Raw genomic sequence first — 14,290 nt, 5'->3', positions numbered from 1 at the left:
GGGGTTGGGCGCCTGGTAGTATGTGCAGCCCAAAAGGATTGTTTATGGCAAAACATGGAGGTCGGGTCCCGCTCCACACGCTCCAGATTGGGGCCCTTACTAGGCCTCCTGACTCCTCTCCCTCTACCCATCTTTTATACGAGCTTTGGGGTCACACTAGCCACCTGGCCCGTATTTTGGCCCCCGTGCTGCTTTTTATCTTAAAAATACTGGCAATGGCCGCTATTTATCCAACTAATCCTCCAACTCCCGGAATATTACACCATATACTAGACTAGTGTTTCCCAACCAGAGTGCCTCCAGCTGTTACCAAACTACAACTCTCAGTATGCCCAGACAGCCAACGGACTTGTACTTTTGCAACAGCTGGAGGCACCCCTGGTTGGGAAACCCTGACCTATACTATATACTACTATATAGTCCAACATGCTGGGAGTTGTAGTTTGACAACAGCTGGAGGCACCTCTGGTTGGGAAACCCTGACCTATACTATATACTACTATATAGTCCAACATGCTGGGAGTTGTAGTTTGGTAACAGCTGGAGGCACCCTGGTTGGGATTCACTGGTATAGTTGGAGGATTGGTTGGATAAATAGCGGCCGTGCTGATAAGGTACCAGTCAGGTGGCGCCCCTAGTGGTAGGTTGGAGGTCGCCCCCTTATAGATGTGTATTGGTGGGAAGGTGTTGATCTTATCCGGTCGGTGTATGAGGCGACATTATCTCGGCTTCTGCTCGTTCTTATTGGTTGTGGACAGGAGATTGGCGCACTACGTGTTCTGTATCAAGCCCGGAAACGTATTGCGCAATATTGGATTAGACCTTCTCCTCCGGATGTGGCGGGTTACGTTTATATTGGGGAAGGGGATTTATATTAAACAAAAGGAAGTGTGATGGTATTTGGGGTCCCTGGGTGCGCACATTTCACCCTACTGGGGGTGGGGCATAGATTTTGTGTGATGCCGTGTAAGGGGCGGAGCTTGTCTCTACGTTCTCTGGATTACGTCTGCTGTGGTGCTGGGCGTATTTACGTGTTTCTTATTCCATCTTCCTCAGGGAGGCCATGTCCTGCACGCCCATTATTCCTTGTTAGGGGGGGTTCACACTACGGTTTTAGGTCCGGTCACAAAACCGGATACGGGGTAAAAATGAGTGAACTGCGTTTGATGGGGTTCGTTATCCGGCTGGGATACGGGAGCGGACGGATTTCACTCCTCCCAACCGGATACGGCGCCCGTACTCTACAAACGTAGTGTGAACGCGCCCTTAGTATGCTTCACTGTTCTTTATATACCTGCTGATTTTAGAGCGGGGGTGGGGGGCGTCTGTTTGGGGGGAGGGGCTGCTGAGTTGACGGTTGTTTGTTGTTTCTTTTATTATTTTATGTTTCAAAACTTAAATAAAAATTATCTGTTTAAAAAAAAAACTATGTACCGTATTTTTCGCCCTATAGGACGCACCGGCGGATAAGACGCACCCAATGTTAAAGGTGCAAAATCTAGAAAAATAAAGATTTTGAACCCAACAGTGGTCTTCAACCTGCGGACCTCCAGATGTTGCAAAACTACAACTCCCAGCATGCCCGGACAGCCGATCGCGGTGATGCCCTGTATTAACCCTTCAAAGCTGACTGCCGCATCTGAAGCGAAAGTGACACTAACCTGGCTGCTCAGTCGGGCTGTTCGGACCGCCGCGGTGAAATCACAAACAGCTTACAGGACACCGGGAGGGACTTTACCTGCCTCCTCTCTGTCTGCTCCGTGCCGGGATCCCCTGCATGGCCGGCGCTCTCCTTCGCCATCATCACATCGTCCCGTCATCCAATAGGAGCGGCGTGCGTAGCGACGTGATGACGGCGACGGAGAGAGAGGATCCCAGGCAGCAGAGACGTTCCGGAGCGACGGGGACACCACAGGGACGCGGCAACAGCGATGGAGGGCGACATCCAGGGAGCGGTAACGGGTCCAGAGCGGCGCGGACACTTGAGTACAACTTTCTATACCAGTGGTCTTCAACCTGCGGACCTCCAGATGATTCAAAACTACAACTCCCAGCATGCCCGGACAGCCGTTGGCTGTCCGGGCATGCTGGGAGTTGTAGTTTTGCAACATCTGGAGGTCCACAGGTTGAAGACCACTGTCCTATATTTTACATTGTCTTTGATTCAGAATATTTTTTTTTCTATATTTTCCTGGGTGCGTCTTATATGGCGAAGAATACGGTTTATGTCTTGTAGATTTTTCCCGCCTGTATGTTATCTGAGGCGCGTTGGGGAGAACACTCACCAGTGTTTTATCTGATTTTTATATATCCCAGTGCACTGTAAATAATTATAATAGATATATCCCGGTGCACTGTAAATAATTATAATAAATATATCCCAGTGCACTGTAAATAAATATAATAAATATATCCCAGTGCACTGTAAATAATTATAATAAATATATCCCAGTGCACTGTAAATAATTATAATAAATATATCCCGGTGCACTGTAAATAAATATAATAAATATATCCCAGTGCACTGTAAATAATTATAATAGATATATCCCGGTGCACTGTAAATAATTATAATAAATATATCCCAGTGCACTGTAAATAAATATAATAAATATATCCCAGTGCACTGTAAATAATTATAATAAATATATCCCGGTGCACTGTAAATAATTATAATAAATATATCCCGGTGCACTGTAAATAATTATAATAAATATATCCCGGTGCACTGTAAATAATTATAATAAATATATCCCGGTGCACTGTAAATAAATATAATAAATATATCCCGGTGCACTGTAAATAATTATAATAAATATATCCCGGTGCACTGTAAATAATTATAATAAATATATCCCGGTGCACTGTAAATAAATATAATAAATATATCCCGGTGCACTGTAAATAAATATAATAAATATATCCCGGTGCACTGTAAATAAATATAATAAATATATCCCGGTGCACTGTAAATAAATATAATAAATATATCCCGGTGCACTGTAAATAAATATAATAAATATATCCCGGTGCACTGTAAATAAATATAATAAATATATCCCGGTGCACTGTAAATAAATATAATAAATATATCATATCCCGGTGCACTGTAAATAAATATAATAGATATATCCCGGTGCACTGTAAATAAATATAATAGATATATCCCGGTGCACTGTAAATAAATATAATAAATATATCCCGGTGCACTGTAAATAAATATAATAAATATATCCCGGTGCACTGTAAATAATTATAATAAATATATCCCGGTGCACTGTAAATAATTATAATAAATATATCCCGGTGCACTGTAAATAAATATAATAAATATATCCCCGTGCACTGTAAATAATTATAATAAATATATCCCGGTGCACTGTAAATAAATATAATAAATATATCCCGGTGCACTGTAAATAAATATAATAAATATATCCCAGTGCACTGTAAATAAATATAATAAATATATCCCGGTGCACTGTAAATAATTATAATAAATATATCCCGGTGCACTGTAAATAATTATAATAAATATATCCCGGTGCACTGTAAATAAATATAATAAATATATCCCGGTGCACTGTAAATAATTATAATAAATATATCCCGGTGCACTGTAAATAAATATAATAGATATATCCTGGTGCACTGTAAATAAATATAATAGATATATCCCGGTGCACTGTAAATAAATATAATAGATATATCCCGGTGCACTGTAAATAAATATAATATATATATATCCCAGTGCACTGTAAATAAATATAATATATATATATCCCAGTGCACTGTAAAGATCTTTTCCCTCCACTGATCTCATCATATGTACCCATGATTATTGACGCTGCCTTATATGTCCTTTGGGATGAGTAACTGGGATCTCTGGGAAATAAGGGCCCTATGATATTACACTTTATTAGGGTACCCCTATTCCTCTACCTTTATTAGGGTACCCCTATTCCTCCTCAACCTTTATTAGGGTACCCCTATTCCTCTACCTTTATTAGGGTACTCCTATTCCTCTACCTTTATTAGGGTACCCCTATTCCTCTACCTTTATTAGGGTACTCCTATTCCTCTACCTTTATTAGGGTACCCCTATTCCTCTACCTTTATTAGGGTACTCCTATTCCTCTACCTTTATTAGGGTACCCCTATTCCTCTACCTTTATTAGGGTACCCCTATTCCTCCTCAACCTTTATTAGGGTACCCCTATTCCTCTACCTTTATTAGGGTACTCCTATTCCTCTACCTTTATTAGGGTACTCCTATTCCTCTACCTTTATTAGGGTACCCCTATTCCTCTACCTTTATTAGGGTACCCCTATTCCTCCTCAACCTTTATTAGGGTACCCCTATTCCTCTACCTTTATTAGGGTACCCCTATTCCTCTACCTTTATTAGGGTACCCCTATTCCTCCTCAACCTTTATTAGGGTACCCCTATTCCTCCTCAACCTTTATTAGGGTACCCCTATTCCTCCTCAACCTTTATTAGGGTACCCCTATTCCTCCTCAACCTTTATTAGGGTACCCCTATTCCTCAACCTTTATTAGGGTACCCCTATTCCTCCTCCTTTATTAGGGTGCCCCTATTCCTCCTCAACCTTTATTAGGGTACCCCTATTCCTCCTCAACCTTTATTAGGGTACCCCTATTCCTCTACCTTTATTAGGGTACCCCTATTCCTCTACCTTTATTAGGGTACCCCTATTCCTCTACCTTTATTAGGGGAGCCCTATTCCTCTACCTTTATTAGGGGAGCCCTATTCCTCAACCTTTATTAGGGTACCCCTATTCCTCTACCTTTATTAGGGTACCCCTATTCCTCTACCTTTATTAGGGTACCCCTATTCCTCCTCAACCTTTATTAGGGTACCCCTATTCCTCTACCTTTATTAGGGTACCCCTATTCCTCAACCTTTATTAGGGGAACCCTATTCCTCAACCTTTATTAGGGTACCCCTATTCCTCTACCTTTATTAGGGTACCCCTATTCCTCTACCTTTATTAGGGTACCCCTATTCCTCTACCTTTATTAGGGTACCCCTATTCCTCAACCTCACACCTAACTCATCGGCCTTCACACAGAATAGAAGAACAGTCCCTGTGTATTCGCAGATACGGCCCTGTAGGAATTCCCAATGGGCGCGGATGACGCCTCTCCCACCGGAGCAGGGAATTCATAGCTGTTTTCTATATACTGAAGTCCTAACGCACCTTTCATCAGTCACCCAGATTTTAAGGTCCAAAAATTCTTATTGTGCCAATGAACCTTAAACCTCGCTCATTCTGGTTTAGGGTTCCCACAAATCTGTTGAAGTGTCTCCCGTCATTGTCCAAATCAAAAAGACGTCGTCTATGAACCGTAACCACAATAAAATATGGTCGATCCAGGACGACACGTCCTCCCAAAATACAGACTGGTCCTCCCACCAGCCCAGGTACAGGTCTACATAACTGGGGGTGCAGGGTCTCCCCATAGCTGTACCCCGGCATTGGTGGAAGGACACGCCCTCAAAAAACAAAAAGTATATAGGAGGACAAAAGCTTTAACACAAATTGGTTATGTCGGCTGTATTGTGTGCCCCAAAAAAGAATCCCGCCGCCTCCGATCCCTAGTCCACTAATCCTAGTGTACAGGACTCTCCTCTCCATAATGTATCTAATCTGTATCTAATCATTATGGACATCACACAAATATATGAGAACCCTTAGTGTACAGGAGCCTCCTCTCCATGATGTATCTAATCTGTATCTAATCATTATGGACATCACACAAATATATGAGAACCCTTAGTGTGCAGGAGTCTCCTCTCCATGATGTATCTAATCTGTATCTAATCATTATGGACATCACACAAATATACGGGAACCCTTAGTGTACAGGAGTCTCCTCTCCATGAAGTATCTAATCTGTATCTAATCATTATGGACATCACACAAATATACGGGAACCCTTAGTGTACAGGAGTCTCCTCTCCATGAAGTATCTAATCTGTATCTAATCATTATGGACATCACACAAATATACAGGAACCCTTAGTGTACAGGAGTCTCCTCTCCATGATGTATCTAATCTGTATCTAATCATTATGGAGATCACACAAATATATGAGAACCCTTAGTATACAGGAGTCTCCTCTCCATGATGTATCTAATCTGTATCTAATCATTATGGAGATCACACAAATATATGAGAACCCTTAGTATACAGGAGTCTCCTCTCCATGATGTATCTAATCTGTATCTAATCATTATGGGACATCACACAAATATATGGGAACCCTTAGTGTACAGGAGTCTTCTCTCCATGATGTATCTAATCTGAATCTAATCATTATGGGACATAACACAAATATATGGGAATCCTGAGTGTACAGGAGTCTCCTCTCCATGATGTATCACATCTGTATCTAATCAATATGGACATCACACAAATATATGAGAACCCTTAGTGTACAGGAGTCTCCTCTCCATGATGTATCTAATCTGTATCTAATCATTATGGACATAACACAAATATATGAGAACCCTTAGTGTACAGGAGTCTCCTCTCCATGATGTATCTAATCTGTATCCAATCATTATGGACATCACACAAATATATGGGAACCCTTAGTGTACAGGAGTCTTCTCTCCATGATGTATCTAATCTGTATCTAATCATTATGGACATCACACAAATATATGAGAACCCTTAGTGTACAGGAGTCTCCTCTCCATGATGTATCTAATCTGTATCTAATCATTATGGACATCACACAAATATATGAGAACCCTTAGTATTCAGGAGCCTCCTCTCCATGATGTATCTAATCTGTATCTAATCATTATGGACATCACACAAATATATGGGAATCCTGAGTGTACAGGAGTCTCCTCTCCATGATGTATCTAATCTGTATCTAATCATTATGGACATCACACAAATATATGAGAACCCTTAGTGTACAGGAGTCTCCTCTCCATGATGTATCTAATCTGTATCTAATCATTATGAGCCGTGGACATCACACAAGTAATGAAATCACTTCCAATTCAATCCTTTATTTAGAAGAAAATAAACTCCACACGGGCAGCATGAAGAGACAGGAAACAGACTGACGGGTTTTGGGTACTCAGTGGTCTTAGTCGGAGTCTACATATGAATATAATAGTAAAGAAGAAAATCCCGACACTCGTTTGTTTCAATGAAGATGCTTTTTACTTCTCAAATGAATTACAGCATGTAAAGGACGCAGCACGCGTTCCGGCACTGAAGCCTTTCCCAACTGCATGTGCTGGTCTGATTAGTGATACTATGTAAAGGTGTCAGAGGCTCCTCCCAATTATGATGTCATTGATCGCCATGGCAACATAACAAAACAGGCAACATCGAATCCATGGATCCAGGTTACTTGGATGACTTGAATGAACGTTGCGGATCACTGTTCACGGATCCATCCACTCAGGTGTCTCTGTGGATGAGAATCATAATAAATGGAAACATTACAGTATATAAAATCTCATAGTAAGACAGATAAATCATATTCTCCATTCATTCCCCTTGGTTCCAATGTACCCAATCTATGAATCCAGAACGCCTCTTTATTATTGGGGTACCCCACTGCTCATCGTTTGGATGATCAGACCCGGAGCTGGGAGCTCGTGATGTCATAGCCCCGCCATTCATGACGTCATGTCCCGTCCCCTCAATGCAAGTCTATGGGAACGGGTGTGACGGCCGTTACGCCCCCTCCCATAGACTTGCATTGAGGGGACGGGACATGACGTCATGATGGGCGGGGCTATGACATCACAAGCTCCTGGCACCGGCTCAAAGCATTCGGAACATGTAGTTCCAAACGATGAGCAGCGGAGTACCCCTTTAAGTAATAATTTCTTTTTGTCTCCCCCTCTGCTTGGTGGGAGAACCTCACCAATCACCGGGTACTTAAGTTGGGTTATATTATACCCCCTAAAATGGTAAGGAATGGGGAAGATCAGATTGCCACATCTAAGATTTATGTCTATTGATGTGGCCCCCTACACACTGGGTGGTCTCCCCAACGTATAGGACATTACATAGACGACATTCTTGGATTGACCTGTATAATAACCTTTTATTTCCAGAATGAGGATGTTGGATTTTATCTGATCACATGACTGCATGACATGACATGCATGAGGAGACAAGAGGAGTGAGGATCCTGATCACAAGAGCTTACAATCTATGAGGAGACAAGAGGAGTGAGGACCCTGATCACAAGAGCTTACAATCTATGAGGAGGAGGAGACAAGAGGAGTGAGGATCCTGATCACAAGAGCTTACAATCTATGAGGAGGAGACAAGAGGAGTGAGGATCCTGATCACAAGAGCTTACAATCTATGAGGAGGAGGAGACAAGAGGAGTGAGGATCCTGATCACAAGAGCTTACAATCTATGAGGAGGAGGAGACAAGAGGAGTGAGGATCCTGATCACAAGAGCTTACAATCTATGAGGAGGAGGAGACAAGAGGAGTGAGGATCCTGATCACAAGAGCTTACAATCTATGAGGAGACAAGAGGAGTGAGGATCCTGATCACAAGAGCTTACAATCTATGAGGAGGAGGAGACAAGAGGAGTGAGGATCCTGATCACAAGAGCTTACAATCTATGAGGAGGAGACAAGAGGAGTGAGGATCCTGATCACAAGAGCTTACAATCTATGAGGAGGAGGAGACAAGAGGAGTGAGGATCCTGATCACAAGAGCTTACAATCTATGAGGAGGAGGAGACAAGAGGAGTGATGATCCTGATCACAAGAGCTTACAATCTATGAGGAGGAGACAAGAGGAGTGAGGATCCTGATCACAAGAGCTTACAATCTATGAGGAGGAGACAAGAGGAGTGAGGATCCTGATCACAAGAGCTTACAATCTATGAGGAGGAGGAGACAAGAGGAGTGAGGATCCTGATCACAAGAGCTTACAATCTATGAGGAGGAGAAGAGGAGTGAGGATCCTGATCACAAGAGCTTACAATCTATGAGGAGGAGGAGACAAGAGGAGTGAGGATCCTGATCACAAGAGCTTACAATCTATGAGGAGGAGACAAGAGGAGTGAGGATCCTGATCACAAGAACTTACAATCTATGAGGAGGAGGAGACAAGAGGAGTGAGGATCCTGATCACAAGAGCTTACAATCTATGAGGAGGAGACAAGAGGAGTGAGGATCCTGATCACAAGAGCTTACAATCTATGAGGAGGAGACAAGAGGAGTGAGGATCCTGATCACAAGAGCTTACAATCTATGAGGAGGAGACAAGAGGAGTGAGGATCCTGATCACAAGAGCTTACAATCTATGAGGAGGAGACAAGAGGAGCGAGGATCCTGATCACAAGAGCTTACAATCTATGAGGAGACAAGAGGAGTGAGGATCCTGATCACAAGAGCTTACAATCTATGAGGAGGAGGAGGAGACAAGAGGAGTGAGGATCCTGATCACAAGAGCTTACAATCTATGAGGAGGAGACAAGAGGAGTGAGGATCCTGATCACAAGAGCTTACAATCTATGAGGAGGAGACAAGAGGAGTGAGGATCCTGATCACAAGAGCTTACAATCTATGAGGAGGAGGAGAGGAGTGAGGATCCTGATCACAAGAGCTTACAATCTATGAGGAGGAGGAGACAAGAGGAGTGAGGATCCTGATCACAAGAGCTTACAATCTATGAGGAGGAGACAAGAGGAGTGAGGATCCTGATCACAAGAGCTTACAATCTATGAGGAGACAAGAGGAGTGAGGATCCTGATCACAAGAGCTTACAATCTATGAGGAGGAGACAAGAGGAGTGAGGATCCTGATCACAAGAGCTTACAATCTATGAGGAGACAAGAGGAGTGAGGATCCTGATCACAAGAGCTTACAATCTATGAGGAGGAGACAAGAGGAGTGAGGATCCTGATCACAAGAGCTTACAATCTATGAGGAGGAGGAGACAAGAGGAGTGAGGATCCTGATCACAAGAGCTTACAATCTATGAGGAGACAAGAGGAGTGAGGATCCTGATCACAAGAGCTTACAATCTATGAGGAGACAAGAGGAGTGAGGATCCTGATCACAAGAGCTTACAATCTATGAGGAGGAGGAGACAAGAGGAGTGAGGACCCTGATCACAAGAGCTTACAATCTATGAGGAGGAGACAAGAGGAGTGAGGATCCTGATCACAAGAGCTTACAATCTATGAGGAGGAGACAAGAGGAGTGAGGATCCTGATCACAAGAGCTTACAATCTATGAGGAGGAGAGGAGTGAGGATCCTGATCACAAGAGCTTACAATCTATGAGGAGGAGGAGACAAGAGGAGTGAGGATCCTGATCACAAGAGCTTACAATCTATGAGGAGGAGGAGACAAGAGGAGTGAGGATCCTGATCACAAGAGCTTACAATCTATGAGGAGGAGGAGACAAGAGGAGTGAGGATCCTGATCACAAGAGCTTACAATCTATGAGGAGGAGGAGACAAGAGGAGCGAGGATCCTGATCACAAGAGCTTACAATCTATGAGGAGACAAGAGGAGTGAGGATCCTGATCACAAGAGCTTACAATCTATGAGGAGGAGGAGACAAGAGGAGTGAGGATCCTGATCACAAGAGCTTACAATCTATGAGGAGGAGACAAGAGGAGTGAGGATCCTGATCACAAGAGCTTACAATCTATGAGGAGGAGACAAGAGGAGTGAGGATCCTGATCACAAGAGCTTACAATCTATGAGGAGGAGACAAGAGGAGTGAGGATCCTGATCACAAGAGCTTACAATCTATGAGGAGACAGGAGGAGTGAGGATCCTGATCACAAGAGCTTACAATCTATGAGGAGGAGACAAGAGGAGTGAGGATCCTGATCACAAGAGCTTACAATCTATGAGGAGGAGACAAGAGGAGTGAGGATCCTGATCACAAGAGCTTACAATCTATGAGGAGGAGGAGACAAGAGGAGTGAGGATCCTGATCACAAGAGCTTACAATCTATGAGGAGGAGACAAGAGGAGTGAGGATCCTGATCACAAGAGCTTACAATCTATGAGGAGGAGACAAGAGGAGTGAGGATCCTGATCACAAGAGCTTACAATCTATGAGGAGGAGACAAGAGGAGTGAGGATCCTGATCACAAGAGCTTACAATCTATGAGGAGACAGGAGGAGTGAGGATCCTGATCACAAGAGCTTACAATCTATGAGGAGGAGGAGACAAGAGGAGTGAGGATCCTGATCACAAGAGCTTACAATCTATGAGGAGACAAGAGGAGCGAGGATCCTGATCACAAGAGCTTACAATCTATGAGGAGACAAGAGGAGTGAGGATCCTGATCACAAGAGCTTACAATCTATGAGGAGGAGACAAGACGAGTGAGGATCCTGATCACAAGAGCTTACAATCTATGAGGAGGAGACAAGAGGAGTGAGGATCCTGATCACAAGAGCTTACAATCTATGAGGAGGAGGAGACAAGAGGAGTGAGGATCCTGATCACAAGAGCTTACAATCTATGAGGAGGAGACAAGAGGAGTGAGGACCCTGATCACAAGAGCTTACAATCTATGAGGAGGAGACAAGAGGAGTGAGGACCCTGATCACAAGAGCTTACAATCTATGAGGAGGAGACAAGAGGAGTGAGGACCCTGATCACAAAAGCTTACAATCTATGAGGAGGAGGAGACAAGAGGAGTGAGGATCCTGATCACAAGAGCTTACAATCTATGAGGAGGAGGAGACAAGAGGAGCGAGGATCCTGATCACAAGAGCTTACAATCTATGAGGAGACAAGAGGAGCGAGGATCCTGATCACAAGAGCTTACAATCTATGAGGAGACAAGAGGAGTGAGGATCCTGATCACAAGAGCTTACAATCTATGAGGAGGAGGAGACAAGAGGAGTGAGGATCCTGATCACAAGAGCTTACAATCTATGAGGAGACAAGAGGAGCGAGGATCCTGATCACATGAGCTTACAATCTATGAGGAGACAAGAGGAGTGAGGATCCTGATCACAAGAGCTTACAATCTATGAGGAGGAGGAGACAAGAGGAGTGAGGACCCTGATCACAAGAGCTTACAATCTATGAGGAGGAGGAGACAAGAGGAGTGAGGATCCTGATCACAAGAGCTTACAATCTATGAGGAGGAGGAGACAAGAGGAGTGAGGATCCTGATCACAAGAGCTTACAATCTATGAGGAGGAGACAAGAGGAGTGAGGATCCTGATCACAAGAGCTTACAATCTATGAGGAGACAAGAGGAGTGAGGATCCTGATCACAAGAGCTTACAATCTATGAGGAGACAAGAGGAGCGAGGATCCTGATCACATGAGCTTACAATCTATGAGGAGACAAGAGGAGTGAGGATCCTGATCACAAGAGCTTACAATCTATGAGGAGACAAGAGGAGTGAGGATCCTGATCACAAGAGCTTACAATCTATGAGGAGACAAGAGGAGTGAGGATCCTGATCACAAGAGCTTACAATCTATGAGGAGGAGACAAGAGGAGTGAGGATCCTGATCACAAGAGCTTACAATCTATGAGGAGGAGGAGACAAGAGGAGTGAGGATCCTGATCACAAGAGCTTACAATCTATGAGGAGGAGACAAGAGGAGTGAGGATCCTGATCACAAGAGCTTACAATCTATGAGGAGGAGGAGACAAGAGGAGTGAGGATCCTGATCACAAGAGCTTACAATCTATGAGGAGGAGGAGACAAGAGGAGTGAGGATCCTGATCACAAGAGCTTACAATCTATGAGGAGACAAGAGGAGTGAGGATCCTGATCACAAGAGCTTACAATCTATGAGGAGGAGGAGACAAGAGGAGTGAGGATCCTGATCACAAGAGCTTACAATCTATGAGGAGACAAGAGGAGTGAGGATCCTGATCACAAGAGCTTACAATCTATGAGGAGGAGGAGACAAGAGGAGTGAGGATCCTGATCACAAGAGCTTACAATCTATGAGGAGGAGACAAGAGGAGTGAGGATCCTGATCACAAGAGCTTACAATCTATGAGGAGACAAGAGGAGTGAGGATCCTGATCACAAGAGCTTACAATCTATGAGGAGACAAGAGGAGTGAGGATCCTGATCACAAGAGCTTACAATCTATGAGGAGGAGGAGACAAGAGGAGTGAGGATCCTGATCACAAGAGCTTACAATCTATGAGGAGGAGGAGACAAGAGGAGTGAGGATCCTGATCACAAGAGTTTACAATCTATGAGGAGGAGGAGACAAGAGGAGTGAGGATCCTGATCACAAGAGCTTACAATCTATGAGGAGGAGGAGACAAGAGGAGTGAGGATCCTGATCACAAGAGCTTACAATCTATGAGGAGGAGACAAGAGGAGCGAGGATCCTGATCACAAGAGCTTACAATCTATGAGGAGGAGGAGACAAGAGGAGTGAGGATCCTGATCACAAGAGCTTACAATCTATGAGGAGGAGGAGACAAGAGGAGTGAGGATCCTGATCACAAGAGCTTACAATCTATGAGGAGGAGACAAGAGGAGTGAGGATCCTGATCACAAGAGCTTACAATCTATGAGGAGGAGACAAGAGGAGTGAGGATCCTGACCACAAGAGCTTACAATCTATGAGGAGGAGGAGACAAGAGGAGTGAGGATCCTGATCACAAGAGCTTACAATCTATGAGGAGGAGGAGACAAGAGGAGTGAGGATCCTGATCACAAGAGCTTACAATCTATGAGGAGAGAAGAGGAGTGAGGATCCTGATCACAAGAGCTTACAATCTATGAGGAGGAGGAGACAAGAGGAGTGAGGACCCTGATCACAAGAGTTTACAATCTATGAGGAGGAGGAGACAAGAGGAGTGAGGATCCTGATCACAAGAGCTTACAATCTATGAGGAGACAAGAGGAGTGAGGATCCTGATCACAAGAGCTTACAATCTATGAGGAGACAAGAGGAGTGAGGATCCTGACCACAAGAGCTTACAATCTATGAGGAGGAGACAAGAGGAGTGAGGATCCTGATCACAAGAGCTTACAATCTATGAGGAGGAGGAGACAAGAGGAGTGAGGATCCTGATCACAAGAGCTTACAATCTATGAGGAGGAGACAAGAGGAGTGAGGATCCTGATCACAAGAGCTTACAATCTATGAGGAGGAGACAAGAGGAGTGAGGATCCTGATCACAAGAGCTTACAATCTATGAGGAGGAGACAAGAGGAGTGAGGATCCTGATCACAAGAGCTTACAATCTATGAGGAGGAGGAGACAAGAGGAGTGAGGATCCTGATCACAAGAGCTTAC

The 14,290-nt window shown here is 43.8% G+C and overlaps 1 long non-coding RNA gene across 1 annotated transcript; it reads right to left on the bottom strand.

Annotated features, from left to right (window-relative positions):
- Positions 1–7,043: 7,043 nt before the first annotated feature.
- On the bottom strand, positions 7,044–13,733 carry LOC130302056 (uncharacterized). Its single transcript, XR_008852374.1, has 3 exons — positions 13,716–13,733; positions 8,106–8,216; positions 7,044–7,463 (listed from the first exon to the last, which is right to left on the bottom strand). It is a non-coding gene; the product is annotated as an uncharacterized LOC130302056 (long non-coding RNA).
- Positions 13,734–14,290: the final 557 nt, after the last annotated feature.

The sequence above is a fragment of the Hyla sarda genome, unplaced genomic scaffold (genome assembly GCF_029499605.1).
Source record: "Hyla sarda isolate aHylSar1 unplaced genomic scaffold, aHylSar1.hap1 scaffold_1148, whole genome shotgun sequence".
Lineage (NCBI taxonomy): Eukaryota > Metazoa > Chordata > Amphibia > Anura > Hylidae > Hyla > Hyla sarda.
This window is presented reverse-complemented; position numbering and strand designations above follow the sequence as displayed.